General features: G+C 39.5%; 1 pseudogene; it reads right to left on the bottom strand.

Annotated features, from left to right (window-relative positions):
• Positions 1-1,380, bottom strand: part of LOC119530545 — a 103,164-nt pseudogene extending 101,784 nt beyond the window's left edge.
• Positions 1,381-14,375: the final 12,995 nt, after the last annotated feature.

Below are 14,375 nucleotides of genomic sequence, written 5' to 3'. Positions count from 1 at the left end.
ATTCACTTGGGGAAAGAAAAGGAATTTTGAAATATTTGATCATAGCTTTTCAATGTTTTTAAAGAGTGCTGACCTCATACTTTCAGTACCTTTGATCTCTTTTATTTCCTCAAGCCCTTTTTCTTATTATTAAGGGATACAATGAAGTAAACATCAACCTTGTAAGTAAAATCCAAAGAGGACAGCTGTTTGGATAAAAGCAACTAACTCAAAGTGTCCTGAAATGGGAAAAAAATCAATTCATAGTTATATGCTGAGATGAACATTAAGATAACATACTCTCAGACTCTTTAGCAAACATCTGAATCAACAGGTTAACATTTAATTCTTCAGCCAATATTACAAATTCTGAGCACATCAGTGGTGATGATTGTGGAGACACGGAAGGTCCCCTGGCTTGATAGATTATACATAGGGCCCATTTCTCAAAATCTGGAAGCCTGAAGGTGGGCTCCAGAATGGGAAAAGGCCAAAAGCCTTGAATGTCTGAAAGCGGACTGCAATTTAGATGAGGAAATAGTTTCTGAGCTCCTGCTGGGCTCCTTCCATGCTCCCGTCTCCCACCCCCACTGTTTCCTGTCTAGCCCCCAAAGAAATTGTCCCTTAAGACTAAAGATATGTAAATATACCTCATGGCTTTGGAGAGAATGTACCTCTCCCTGAAATACCTGAGGGCAGTCATGTAGGAGACTACCTTGTAGGCTATAAAGACCTGTAGAAGTAAGTAGAATAAAACTTTCTCTTGCATGGACATTGAGGACAGAGTTGTGCTCCCCTTCTTTCACAATTGGTGCCCTGTGTGAGGCTCACCAATCCTGACCACGATGTTTGGAAGCTGCGCAGTAAGTACAAGTGAGTTGTCTCGCGGTGGGTCAGAAATTTTCAGCCACTCAACAATATGGGTCAGTCTTTCAGTGCTCCCCAGTGCCGGTATGTGTTAGTTTTACAGTTGCTGCAGGCTAGTGAAGCTTCTGTTTCAGAAGATAATTTGTACTGTATTGTATGATGTTGTTCAAAATAACCCTTTGTTTCCTGAGAAAGGCACATTAGACTTAGATGTGTGGGAGCACGCTGGACAAAATTTAAAGTGCCACTTTGAGTGAGGACAAAAAGTTTTCTCTGAAACATTTACTACATGGGCTTTTATTAGCACTGCCCTGGCCCCTCTTCACATCACTGAGACTGAGAGTTCTAAAACTGAGGCCCCTGAAAAAGAAACTGCCGCTCTTTCCAATAAATGCCTCCCACCCCACAAGCCCTTGATCCCCATACTGCCAGCCGATAAAGGTGGCAGGGAAATGACCATAGCCTGGCTCCTTCCCCTTTCTCCTTTACCGCTGCCTTCACCGCCACCGCTGCTGCCACCGCTGCCACTGCCATGACCGCTGCCTTCCCTCCCTAAAAGTGCTGCACCAGTTTTGCAATGCTGTCTTCACAAGGCAGCATTAGCCAAAAATTTTGTTTGCCCCATTATGCTTAACCAGTTGCCCAGAAATTTTTCCTAGAGTACCGGGACTGGGAAGTCCAGATGAAAGTGCCTGCCACAGTCACCGAAGGCATCTGAGTTAAGGTAGCTTTACAATTCAAACTTTCCCTGTGTTGGGTAAGTGTGTAATTTTTTGTTCATTGTGTACACTTTGCTTTCTTTTGTTTCAATTAGTCTATTGTGTATAAGGCTAATTAAGTTGATCCAAGAGTCGTGCATGCAAACTCAGTGGGTTTCAGCCCCACTAACTATAACCCCAGATTTCTAGTTCTCCTTTTAAATTTTGTGCAGTTTGCACAGTTTGCATTTGTGTGAAAAACCAGTAACATTTAAACAGCTCATACCCCTATGTTCTGTCCTATATTGCTGTTGTTCAGCCATGGGAAACTCTCAAAACATGCCAGTTACATGTTCCTTAAAAACTATTCTTAATAATTGGCCTAAATTTAAAAAGTGTCATTAAAATTGTTAATGAGCTATAGCTGCAGCCAGCTGGCCTTTATGTGTGGAATGGCTAGCTATAGCAAACTGTCTCAAAAAAGACAAAGAAATCTGTAAGTTAAAAGAAAAGTTACAGTTTAAAAAATATATGCAGAACTTCCACCTCTGCTTTAATATCAAGACTTCCAAAGCAATTAAAATAAAAGAAATAATAATGTAAATGCACTAGCCTATCAGTTTTTAAATAAAGAAGTCAAAAAGACCCAGTCCAAAGGGTCCTTACAAAAGCCTAAAATTGCTGAAAGAACATCAAAAGTAACTAATACAATTTAAAAATCAGCAAAAGTACAAATTGTCAAACCAGTGTCATAAAATAATATCTCTACTAAGAAATCTGATAATGAGAACTTTGACTCCCTCTTTCTGTAAAGAATGTTTAAAAATATTTAGCATCATTCTAAGAAGTTTAATTTTGTTGGTAATACCATGTTGTATAGACGGTATAAAGAATGTTTTTCTAATTAAGGGAAAAAGGCAAGTAGCTTTGTCCTAAATGACTGATTGTTGAGGAATGTAAAATAAAGCCTGGAAGGATAAGAATGTGGGATAAAGCTTAGATGGGTACAGAAAGTTGTAGAAGGTTTGTAGAGTGGAAAATTTATTTCTGTAGTCAGGGTTGAAAGATAGGTACAGCAAGCTGTAGAAAGTTTGTGAAAACAATTATTTCTGTGGTCAAAGTTAAAAAAATGGTATAAACTAGGAATAACACTGCTTAACAATAGAACCTCACAACTTAAAGAAAAGAAAAAAGGGTGGTTTTATAAAACAAAATAGCATTAAATATTTTAACCACCACTCAAAGCAATAATTAATATTCAATGTTGTGGGTATGTGCCTAATAAGTCACAAAATATAAACATTCCTCACCGTACTGCAAGCTCCTCATGTTACAGTCTCCTGCTGTTTTTGTTACAAAAAAGGTTTCCTTAAATTATTGAGGTGTTATTTCTTTTTTTTTTTTTATTTATTTATTTTTTTTTTTTAAATCATCATTTTATTGAGATATATTCACATACCACGCAGTCATACAAAACAAATTGTACTTTCGATTGTTTACAGTACCATTACATAGTTGTACATTCATCACCTAAATCAATCCCTGACACCTTCATTAGCACACACACAAAAATAACAAGAATAATAATTAGAGTGAAAAAGAGCAATTGAAGTAAAAAAGAACACTGGGTACCTTTGTCTGTCTGTTTCCCTCCCCTACTTTTCTACACATCCATCCATAAACTAGACAAAGTGGTGTTTGGTCCTTATGGCTTTCCCAATCCCATTGTCACCCCTCATAAGCTACATTTTTATACAACTGTCTTCGAGATTCATGGGTTCTGGGTTGTAGTTTGATAGTTTCAGGTATCCACCACCAGCTACCCCAATTCTTTAGAACCTAAAAAGGGTTGTCTAAAGTGTGCATAAGAGTGCCCACCAGAGTGACCTCTCGGCTCCTTTTGGAATCTCTCTGCCACTGAAGATTATTTCATTTCCTTTCACATCCCCCTTTTGGTCAAGAAGATGTTCTCCGTCCCACGGTGCCAGGTCTACATTCCTCTCTGGGAGTCATATTCCACGTTGCCAGGGAGATTCACTTCCCTGGGTGTCTGATCCCACGTAGGGGGGAGGGCAGTGATTTCACCTTTCAAGTTGGCTTAGCCAGAGAGAGAGGGCCACATCTGAGCAACAAAGAGGCATTCAGGAGGAGACTCTTAGGCACAAATACAGGGAGGCCTAGCCTCTCCTTTGCAGCAACCGTCTTCCCAAGGGTAAAACTTATGGTAGAGGGCTCAACCCATCAAACCACCAGTCCCCTATGTCTGTGGTCATGTTAGCAACCATGGAGGTGGGGTAGGCGAATACCCCTGCATTCTCCACAGGCTCCTCAAGGGGGCACTACATCTTTTTTTTTTTTTTTTTCCCCTTGTTTGTCTTTTTTCTTTTTTTTTTTTTTTTTTTTTTTTTTTTAACTTTCCCTTCTTTTTTCAAATCACCTGTATGAAAAAAAAAGTTAAAAAGAAAACAAACATACAATAAAAGAGCATTTCAAAGAGACCATAGCAAGGGAGTAAGAAAAAGACAACTAACCTAAGATAACTGCTTAACTTCCAACATGTTCCTACTTTACCCCAAGAAAGTTACATAATATAGCAACATTTCAGTGAACTTGTTCCTACTACAACCATCAGAAATTAACAGACCATAGTCATTTCTGGGCATCCCCAGAACGTTAAATAGCTTATCTGTTCTTCCTGGATTATTGTTCCCCCTTCCTTAATTGCTCTCTACTGCTAGTTCCCCTACATTCTACATTATAAACCATTTGTTTTACATTTTTCAAAGTTCACATTAGTGGTAGCATATAATATTTCTCTTTTTGTGCCTGGCTTATTTCGCTCAGCATTATGTCTTCAAGGTTCATCCATGTTGTCATATGTTTCACCAGATCGTTCCTTCTTACTGCCGCGTAGTATTCCATCGTGTGTATATACCACATTTTATTTATCCACTCATCTGTTGAAGGACATTTGGGTTGTTTCCATCTCTTGGCAATTGTGAATAATGCTGCTATGAACATTGGCGTGCAGATATCTGTTCGTGTCACTGCTTTCCGATCTTCCGGGTATATACCGAGGAGTGCAATCGCTGGATCGAATGGTAGCTCTATATCTAGTTTTCTAAGGAACTGCCAGACTGACTTCCAGAGTGGCTGAACCATTATACAGTCCCACCAACAATGAATAAGAGTTCCAATTTCTCCACATCCCCTCCAGCATTTGTAGTTTCCTGTTTGTTTAATGGCAGCCATTCTAACCGGTGTTAGATGGTATCTCATTGTGGTCTTAATTTGCATCTCTCTAATAGCTAGTGAAGCTGAACATTTTTTCATGTGTTTCTTGGTCATTTGTATTTCCTCTTCAGAGAACTGTCTTTTCATATCTTTTGCCCATTTTATAATTGGGCTGTCTGTACTATTGTCATTGAGTTGTAGGATTTCTTTGTATATGCAAGATATCAGTCTTTTGTCAGATACATGGTTTCCAAAAATTTTTTCCCATTGAGTTGGCTGCCTCTTTACCTTTTTGAGAAATTCCTTTGAGGTGCAGAAACTTCTAAGCTTGAGGAGTTCCCATTTATCTATTTTCTCTTTTGTTGCTTGTGCTTTGGGTGTAAAGTCTAGGAAGTGGCCTCCTAATACAAGGGATTGAAGATGTTTTCCTACATTATCTTCTAGGAGTTTTATGGTACTTTCTTTTATATTGAGATCTTTGGTCCATTTTGAGTTAATTTTTGTGTAGGGGGTGAGGTAGGGGTCCTCTTTCATTCTTTTGGATATGGATATCCAACTCTCCCAGCCCCATTTGTTGAAAAGACCATTATGGCTCAGTTCGGTGACTTTGGGGGCCTTATCAAAGATCAGTCGGCCATAGATCTGAGGGTCTATCTCTGAATTCTCAATTCGATTCCATTGATCTATATGTCTATCTTTGTGCCAGTACCATGCTGTCTTGGCAACTGTGGCTTTATAATAAGCTTCAAAGTCAGGGAGTGTAAGTCCTCCCACTTCGTTTTTCTTTTTTAGAGTGTCTTTAGCAATTCGAGGCATCTTCCCTTTCCAAATAAATTTGATAACTAGCTTTTCCAAGTCTGCAAAGTAGGTTGTTGGAATTTTGATTGGGATTGCATTGAATCTGTAGATGAGTTTGGGTAGAATTGACATCTTAATGACATTTAGCCTTCCTATCCATGAACATGGAATATTTTTCCATCTTTTAAGGTCCCCTTCTATTTCTTTTAGTAGAGTTATATAGTTTTCTTTGTATAGGTCTTTTACATCTTTGGTTAAGTTGATTCCTAGGTACTTGATTTTTTTAGTTGCTATTGAAAATGGTATCTTTTTCTTGAGTGTCTCTTCAGTTTGTTCATTTCTAGCATATAGAAACATTACTGACTTATGTGCATTAATCTTGTATCCCGCTACTTTGCTAAATTTGTTTATTAGCTCTAGTAGGTGTATCGTTGATTTCTCAGGGTTTTCTAGATATAAGATCATATCATCTGCAAACAATGACAGTTTTACTTCTTCTTTTCCAATTTGGATGCCTTTTATTTCTTTGTCTTGCCGGATTGCCCTGGCTAGCACTTCCAGCACAATGTTGAATAACAGTGGTGACAGCGGGCATCCTTGTCTTGTTCCTGATCTTAGAGGGAAGGCTTTCAGTCTCTCACCATTGAGTACTATGCTGGCTGTGGGTTTTTCATATATGCTCTTTATCATGTTGAGGAAGTTTCCTTCAATTCCTACCTTTTGAAGTGTTTTTATCAAAAAGGGATGTTGGATTTTGTCAAATGCTTTTTCAGCATCTATTGAGATGATCAATTGATTTTTCCCTTTCGAGTTTTTAATGTGTTGTAATACATTGATTGATTTTCTGATGTTGAACCATCCTTGCATGCCTGGAATGAACCCCACTTGGTCATGGTGTATGATTTTTTTAATGTGTCTTTGGATTCGATTTGCAAGTATTTTGTTGAGGATTTTTGCATCTATATTCATTAGGGAGATTGGCCGGTAGTTTTCCTTTTTTGTAGCATCTTTGCCTGGTTTTGGTATTAGATTGATGTTAGCTTCATAAAATGAGTTAGGTAGTGTTCCATTTTTTTCAATGTTTTGAAAGAGTTTGAGTAAGATTGGTGTCAGTTCTTTCTGGAAAGTTTGGTAGAATTCCCCTGTGAAGCCATCTGGCCCTGGGCATTTATTTGTGGGAAGATTTTTGATGACTGATTGGATCTCTTTGCTTGTGATGGGTTGGTTGAGGTCTTCTATTTCTTCTCTGGTCAGTCTAGGTTGTTCATATGTTTCCAGGAAATTGTCCATTTCCTCTACATTATCCAGTTTGTTGCCATACAGTTGTTCATAGTATCCTCTCATAATTTTTTTAATTTCTTCAGGATCTGCAGTTATGTCACCTTTTTCATTCATTATTTTGTTTATATGGGTCTTCTCTCTTTTTGATTTTGTCAGTCTAGCTAGGGGCTTGTCAATCTTGTTGATCTTCTCAAAGAACCAACTTTTGGTGATATTTATCCTTTCTATTGTTTTTTTGTTCTCTATGTCATTTATTTCTGCTTTAATCCTTGTTATTTCTTTTCTTCTACTTGGTTTAGGATTGGTTTGCTGTTCATTTTCTAGCTTCTTCAGTTGATCCATTAGTTCTTTGATTTTGGCTCTTTCTTCCTTTTTAATATATGCGTTTAGTGCTATAAATTTCCCCCTTAGCACTGCTTTTGCTGCATCCCATAGGTTTTGGTATGTTGTGTTCTCATTTTCATTCGTCTCTATATATTTAGCAATTTCTCTTGCTATTTCTTCTTTAACCCACTGATTGTTTAGGAGTGTGTTGTTTAACCTCCAGGTATTTGTGAATTTTCTAAGTCTCTGATGGTTATTGACTTCTAATTGTATTCCATTGTGGTCAGAGAATGTGCTTTGAATGATTTCAATCTTTTTAAATTTATTGAGGCTTGTTTTATGTCCCAGCATATGATCTATTCTGGAGAAAGTTCCGTGAGCACTAGAAAAGTATGTGTATCCTGGTGATTTGGGATGTAATGTCCTGTAGATGTCTGTTAAATCTAATTCATTTATCAGATTGTTTAGGTTTTCAATTTCCTTATTGGTCTTCTGTCTGGTTGATCTATCTATAGGAGAGAGTGATGTGTTGAAGTCTCCCACAATTATTGTGGAAACATCAATTGCTTCCTTTAGTTTTGCCAATGTTTCTCTCATGTATTTTGTGGCACCTTGATTGGGTGCATAGACATTTACGATTGTTATTTCTTCTTGCTGAATTGCCCCTTTTATTAGTATGTAGTGGCCTTCTTTGTCTCTCAAAACATCCCTGCATTTGAAGTCTATTTTATCTGAGATTAATATTGCTACACCTGCTTTCTTTTGGCTGTAGCTTGCATGAAATATTTTTTTCCATCCTTTCACTTTCAATTTCTTTGTGTCCCTGTGTCTAAGATGAGTCTCTTGTATGCAACATATTGATGGTTCATTTTTTTTGATCCATTCTGCGAATCTATATCTTTTAATTGGGGAGTTTAATCCATTTACATTCAACGTTAAAACCGTGAAGGCATTTCTTGAATCGGCCATCTTATCCTTTGGATTATGTTTGCCATATTTTTCCCTCTCTCTATTAATATCCTTTATTGTACCCATACCGAATCTCTTTAGTACTGAACCTTTCTCCAAGTCTCTCTGTCCTGTCTTTGTTTCTCTGTCTGTAGGGCTCCCTTTAGTATCTCCAGTAGGGCAGGTCTCTTGTTAGCAAATTCTCTCAGCATTTCTTTGTCTGTGAAAAATTTAAGCTCTCCCTCAAATTTGAAGGAGAGCTTTGCTGGATAAAGTATTCTTGGCTGGAAATTCCTCTCTCTCAGAATTTTAAATATATCGTGCCATTGCCTTCTCGCCTCCATGGTGGCTGCTGAGTAGTCACTACTTAGTCTTATGCTGTTTCCTTTGTATGTGGTGAATTGCTTTTCTCTTGCTGCTTTCAGAACTTGCTCCTTCTCTTCTATGTTTGACAGTGTGATCAGTATATGTCTCGGAGTGGGTTTTTTTGGATTTATTCTATTTGGAGTTCGCTGAGCATTTATGATTTGTGTATTTATGTTGTTTAGAAGATTTGGGAAGTTTTCCCCAACAATTTCTTTGAATACTCTTCCTAGACCTTTACCCTTTTCTTCCCCTTCTGGGACACCAATGAGTCTTATATTCGGACGCTTCATATTATCTATCATATCCCTGAGGTCCATTTCGAGTTTTTCAATTTTTTTCCCCCTTCTTTCTTTTATGCTTTCATTTTCCATTCTGTCATCTTCCAGGTCACTGATTCGTTGTTCAACTTCCTCTAGTCTTGTACTATGAGTGTCCAGAATCTTTTAATTTGGTCAACAGTTTCTTTAATTTCCATAAGATCATCCATTTTTTTATTTAGTCTTGCAATGTCTTCTTTATGCTCTTCTAGGGTCTTCTTGATTTCCTTCATATCCCGTACTAGGGTCTCATTGTTCATCTTTAGTTCTTTGAGTAGCTGCTCTAGGTGTGTCTCTTCTGGTCTTTTGATTTGGGTGCTTGGGCTTGGGTTATCCATATCGTCTGGTTTTTTCATATGCTTTATAATTTTCTGTTGTTTTTGGCCTCGTGGCATTTGCTGTCCTTGATAGGGTTCTTTTAGGGTTTGTAGACCAGTTGAAGTCCTTATCTCTAATTTATCAGATCTACAGCTTCGTGGAGTACACTTTCTCTAACTAACCAGCAGGTGGCGTCCACGAGCCACCTGTTCTCCACAAGCCAGATCTCCCCTGCTTAGCCTTTTTGGTGAGTGGGGGAGTGAGTCTTGTGGGGCCCAATTGGTGTCCCAAGCTTGCGTGTGTAGTTGGTGTTGCCTGCCCTGTATGTGGGGCGTGTTTCTGGGCAGTCGGGGAGGGGGGGTGGCCCTAACAATCAAATCTCCCTGATGATCCTAGAGTTTTAAAGCTACTGCAATAGTCTAATCCTTCAGTTCAGTCCTGCCACAGTTTGTCTCTGCCACTGACCCACAAGTCTTTGGTATTGGCGTATGGCTCCTGAGACTTGCAAGTGGGCCCCTCTTCCAGGCTGTGCACCCCGGGTCCTCTGTTGAGGGATGACTGTGCTATGTCACAGGTGAGTGCCGTCCCCCCAGGGCAGTTCTGGGCTGCTGGGCTGTGTTGGGAGGCTCCCAGTCTGCTCAAATGATGGCTGAATGGGGCTCTGTTAATTCACACTGCTCCCCCTTCCCAGCTCTGGGACATTCAGCTGAGGTTGCAGGGAAGGCTAATGTCCACACCCAGTTTTGTGGTGTGTGCCTGTTATTTGAAGCACTTCCGTCACACTGGGTTGTCTGGGGCAGCTCTGGGCTATGGGGCTGGCGATGGGCAGGAGTGTTTCCTGTCCACCAGGATGGTGGCTGTGAGCGGACACCCCCCTTTTCTTGGGAAGTTGTCTTGTTTAGTGAATTTTCTCAGCCACTGGATTATTGCCTTTTGTCTCAGAGCTCTCTTATTTCTGCTCTTGACTTGACGTGCCCAAATTTCAATTCTTTGAAGCTTTCTGTATTGAGCTTCTTAGAGTAATTGTTTTAGAAAAAGCAAAAAGGATTTAAAAAAAAAAAAAAAAAAAAAAAAACGGCCCTCCTCAGAGATCTAATGGGTTATTGAAATGCTAATAGACAAAGCAACCAGGGCCATTAAGGAAAGGTGCCCTGGGCAGAGAGATCAGCCTTGCTTCGGGATTTGCATATGCGCCTCAAGGCCTGATCTCCGCCCTTCCCCTTTCTGTGTTCACCAGAACTCCAAAAATCCTCTGCTTTTACTTTGGAGCTTCTCGTGTTGTTTTCCTTCTATGCCCGTCTCCTCTCTGCTGGGCTGGCTGCTCTCAGAGTCTCTGGTGTCTGGCCTCAGTCTATCTATGGTTGGAGTTTGAATCAGTAGAATGAGTTTCCGATGAGAGCAGCCACTGCAATTCTCCCTTCTCCTTCCTGGAGCTGACAGCCCCTCCTCCCCCGGGACTGAGCCTGGCAGGGAGGGGCGCGGGTCCCCTGGCCGCAAAAACTTACAGATTTCGGTGATCTCAGCAGTTCCACGTTTTCATGAGTGTTGTATGAAGTATGCCCAAAGACAGATTGCTCTGTGGTGTCCAGTCCACGCAGTTCCTGGCTTTTTACCTACTTTCCTGGAGGAGTAACTAAAACATACAGCTCACCAGTCTGCCATCTTGCCCCGCCTCTCCCTTCTATTCGAGGTGTTATTTCTTAATAAAAGGTTGTAAAAGTGTTTTTCTGAGTAATCAGTGTAAAATGCAAAAAGTCTCTTTTATCAAACTAACTTCTTATACTCAACATATGTTAAGTTTATCATGTCCTTGGTTATTTAAAAATACTGTCTTCTCACTTTTAAAAAAAGCTAAGTCTTTTCCTTAACTTTAACTAAATAAAAAATATATATATACTGTTTCAAACCTAATCACTTGCAACATTTTACTTTCTCAAAGTCAAACTCTAAATAATATATTTTTATTCCCAACAGTTACAAAGAATTTATTCTTTCACCTTAGAAAAATAAATAAACAAACTACTAAAAAATGATTAAATTCGTGCAGTATGTTATAAATTGCAGAAAAGATATTTAGACAATGTTATAAAAATTAAAAACTTCTAACCTTATTTTGGTTCCTAATGTGCATAACATCAAACAATATTGTGATACTAATAATTGTAATTTCAGTTATTTTTAAAAGGTTATCTGTCACAGAACAGCCCAGTGGAACCCTGGAGCCCACCGTCCTGCTTCCCAGAGGACCAATGATGCTGTAACAACTGCACAAAGAAAATACCTCTCAAAGCTGACTCCAGTGCGGATGGACCAGCCAAAGAAGATGTGGCACCCCTTCCCAAAAACCCCATAATATCCCTATGAATAAGCTTTATGTCACTACACAAAATTGTAATCATAATAAAAAGGGGGGAGATGTGGAGACACGGAACATCCCCTGGCTTGATAGATTATACATAGGGCCCATTTCTCAAAATCTGGGATCCTGAAGATGGGCTCCAGAATGGGAAAAGGCCAAAAGACTTGCATGTCTGAAAGCGGACTGCAATTTAGATGAGGAAATAGTTTCTGAGCTCCTGCTGGGCTCCTTCCATGCTCCTGTCTCCTGCCCCCACTGTTTCCTGTCTAGCCCCCAAAGAAATTGTCCCTTAAGACTAAAGATATGTAAATATACCTCATGGCTTTGGAGAGAATGTACCCCTCCCTGAAATACCTGAGGACAGTCATGTAGGAGACTACCTTGTATGCTATAAAGACCTGTAGAAATAAGTACAATAAAACTTTCTCTTGCATGGACACTGAGGACGGAGTTGTGCTCCCCTTCTTTCACAAATGATGACCACACTTTCTTGGACAAGACTCAGATAGTTTATCAAGTGATTCTGTAAGGAAACAAATATTGCAGTTATCCTGTTAAAATATCACTATCTCCCCATAATTCTTGAAAATTCTGATTATTTCTTGCTGCAATACACAGTCACCCTAGTAAAAGGCCATAGGTCCCTTTGAGGAAGGCTGGAGAAAGATTAATTGTATAAATTTTTTGGCAGTGTAGCAAGGTCCTAACTCAAAGCGACCAGCAACATCTTTATTTAAGGGGTTCTGGGTCTGTAAACTATCTCAAGTCTAGGAATTGATTGAGGGGCTATGACTCCCTGATTCTGTGATTCAACTTAGACTTATGTTCATTTGACCTAGAACTTTTCTTCTTATGCAGATCAAGTATTAGTTTAGTACACTGCCTCACTGCCTGTTCTAGTTTGCTAGAGCTGCCTTTGTGCAAAATACAAGAAATGGATTGGCTTTTATAAAGGGGGGTTATTAGGTTACAAATTTAGAGTTCTAAAGCCATGAAACTGTCCAAATTAAGGCATCAATAAGAGGATACCTTCACTGAAGGAAGGCTGATGGCATGTGGAACACCTCTGTCAGCTAGGAAGGCTTGTGGCTGGCGTATGCTGGCCCTTTGCTCCTAGGTTCTGGTTTCAAAATGGCTTTATCCGAAATGGCTCTAGGCATCTCTCTTGGTTCCTTTCTCTTAGCTCCTGTGCATCCTTACTTCTTTCTCCCAGGGTGTTTCTCTCTAAGCATCTGGGTGTCCTCTTATCTTCAAAGGGACAAACTCTGGGCTTCATCTCTTAGCTTAGTATCGTCAAACATCCTTCTGTCTGCATCTCCAAGTGTCTCCAGTGGCTGCATCTCTGTCAGCTCTTGAGCTCTCTTAAGTACTCCAATGAACTAATCAAAACCCACTCTGAATGGATGGGGCCACACCTTCATGGAAATAATATAATCAGAGTTCTCATCCATGGTTGACTGGGTCACATCTCCAATCCAAAGGTTCCACCCTAGAAGATTGGACAAAAAGATCGTGGCTCTTCTGGGGTCCATAGCAGTTTCAAACCAGCACCCTGCCCATATATTTCACTTCTAGGTACCCCATGATCAACTTACCAGTGCCATAGGTCTCTATGACTCAGACTATTTTGATTACTGCATTGACTCAGATGTCCAAAACAGTGGCCACGCCCATCTTGTCTTTGGTGTTTAAGTTCTATTACTTTGGCCCTGCCACCCTGGGACCCAATAATCCCCCTTACATTTAAGGATCTCAATTCAATGGCAGCAGTTTCCACTATGATATCTGATCTGCAGAGAAGAGTGACCACAGAGCTCTTCAGTGATTATGGAGTTCATCACACAAATTTATTTCTCAGTCATGATGAAAGGTGAGTTTTCAGGACACTCCCTAGGCAAGTGAGCAGGTCTTATATGATAAATCTACTCTAACATTCCAATCTCTCAAAGCCTTGGATATCTTCCTCTATGGCATATCAAGGCATTTGATATACTTCCAGCATTTACATTAGATTTAGTATAGGCCATCTTTTGGTTCATGTGTCATCAGTATAAATAAACAAACATTTACAGACCTTTCTAAGCTCTTAAACCTCTACACTGAATCCAGAATCTCTGCTTAATGTGTTCATAACAGTAAATTCATCCTGATCCAACTTTATGTTCCTTCCACTGTCATGTAGTATAAGGCTACAACAGTGAAAAACCAACCATGCAACTGAGAAAATAGCCACATGGCATACTATAAGCCACTACAAATCTTCTAGGCAAAGCAAAAAACACTGTTACCTATGACTCCAAATCCTCATTGCTTTTCTTACTTCAGTGTTACAATTCTTAAACTCCCTTTCCTGGCAGCACCAGAGCTTCATGGTGCTGACAAAGAACTTCATCCAATTCTGTCCTTAGGTCTCAAAATTCCTTTATCAATACACAAATTACTAATAGTTCACCCCTGATTTGAACTTATCTTTACCAAACTGAAGGCCTCTCTTGCTGGGTGTCTTTCTCCAGAAAACCTAAAGAATTAAAGAATCTAACAAAAGTGAGATCAAAATAACATCTTTGATACTGGCTGGATATGAGGCAATAATGTGCTTTTAACAGCGAACAGTGAATTAGACAAACAACTTACCGAGACATAGGCTGTCTGAGAATCCCCAGGCATCTCCCTATTATATAGAACCTTGACTAGAGAAGGATTCTCTCCTGCAGATTTTGGAATTCTAGCTTCCAGAACTTTGAGAAAACAAATTTATGTCATTTTAAGCCATCCAGTTTGTGGTACTTTATTACAGCATCCCTAGCGAATTAAGACAAACACCAAGACAAGAACTCAAGCCCACGGAAGATGTTTAGTTTCTTTGCATTAAGAAAGCAAATGAAA

Source organism: Choloepus didactylus, chromosome 3 (genome assembly GCF_015220235.1).
Source record: "Choloepus didactylus isolate mChoDid1 chromosome 3, mChoDid1.pri, whole genome shotgun sequence".
NCBI classification, from domain to species: Eukaryota; Metazoa; Chordata; class Mammalia; order Pilosa; family Megalonychidae; genus Choloepus; species Choloepus didactylus.
Note: the sequence above shows the minus strand (reverse complement) of the source record. Positions and strands in the feature narration are given on the sequence as shown.